A 1,776-nucleotide genomic window follows, 5' to 3' on the forward strand; every position below is an offset into this window, starting at 1 on the left:
TTTTCATTTTTATTCATTATTTCATCATTTTTTCTTGAAATATCCCTTTAGCTAGAATACATTGCAGCCTTCCTCTCAAATTCTATGAAATTATCATCATTTTGGGGCTAGGCATGCAACAAAGAGACCCAAGATTAGGGAGTTTCATTTTCGGTTTTGAAAGATGTTGGATGCTAAGTCCATAGCATATTTGTTACCTTAAGCCCAAAATACTCTTTTTCAAAAGGGATTTTTCCACTTGGGCCTATGATAGCAATTAAGCTATGATCTTATGAACCTTTCAAGTTAAGATAAGCCTTTAGATTTAGGGACAAACCTCTTTTATGTGAGAACTTCTTTTTCTTTTATCCCATAATATCTTAGAGTATACCATAACTCTAGGGCTATCCCTTCTATTTTTAATATCTTTTATTTGTCCTTTATAATTTGGTGAACACATGGTATATGGTTGAATAAACAAGAAATATGTAAAGGGTATCCTTTGTGATAGGGTCTAAAATGTCTCTAGTGTGGGTAGGTTCTCTAAGGCTAAAGGGATAGATAAGTAGGTCACTCATAACTTGGTGGGCTATTATTCCAACCAAGGGCCTAATTGGACCCCATAGTGAATTGGTAGCAAACCTTTAACATACTCAAAGCCCATTATAGGCAATGGCACCGATTGTGTGAGTTGGTGGGATGAATTTCGGAAAATTTGGCCCAAATGGAGCCTTCCATCTTCCCACTCATCACCAACCAAGGTTAAGGGACAAAAGAGAACAAGTGATGTGTGTGCAAAACAAGTATTGAAGTACTTTTTATTAAGGTTAAGAAACAAGACATATAGGAATTAAACTCATCATCCCAAGTGGAGTCACCACTATGGACACAAGAGGTTGTTTTAGAGTCGCCACCTAACTTTTGCAATGGTCTAGGAACCATATATATAGCGTCCCTTCAAGGACCTTTAATCTTACTACCAGAGTATGGGTTCGGAGTTTAAGTATGCTCTTGGGAAAGTGTTAGGCACCAAAGATTGCCCAACCCTAAGGTTGACCTCCCATCATTATGTTTTATGTTTTAACCCTATTAAAAGCTAATTCAACACTTATTCTAGACTTACACACACGCTAACATGCATCTAACATACAACATGGCATCTTTCATCCCAAAACACATACATACCTATCCTAAAGTGAAAGAGAGCCAAACATACAAAAGAAATCCTAGCATTCATCTAGCATATGAAAACCCTATCATACATCTAAAACAAGGCAACAAGCATATCATCAAACACAACACATATCATAAACAAGGCATTAGCATATTAGAAACCCTAATCATACATCTAAGCATGTTTCATCATATCATTAAAATAAAACCATAACACAAAAAGAGAAGAAGTTTGGCTGGAGAACCTTAAGCAAATTGCTAGGACAAACTGGCTTTGCATAGGGGATTAATCAAATTTTTTTTCATGAAGATAAATTTGCTTTTCATACTAGGAAAATAATTGGAGCAGAGTTGTTTCAACAAACTTTGAATGAGTTGGAGTTTTGTGAACTTGAGGCTAAAGGTCAAAAATATACCTGGATAAATAGAAGAAAGGATGAAACCTTTGTCATGGAAAAACTAGACAGGGCTTTTGCCATTGTGGATTGGATCAATACTTATCCTCAATATACTCTACACAACCAACCCATCCTAAGATCTGACCATGGAGCCATTCTCCTAGATTTAGAGAATAAACACCCTTTTAGGATAAAACCTTTTAGATTTGAAAAGATGTGGATCAAT

The sequence above is a fragment of the Quercus robur genome, chromosome 10 (genome assembly GCF_932294415.1).
Source record: "Quercus robur chromosome 10, dhQueRobu3.1, whole genome shotgun sequence".
Classification (NCBI taxonomy): domain Eukaryota; kingdom Viridiplantae; phylum Streptophyta; class Magnoliopsida; order Fagales; family Fagaceae; genus Quercus; species Quercus robur.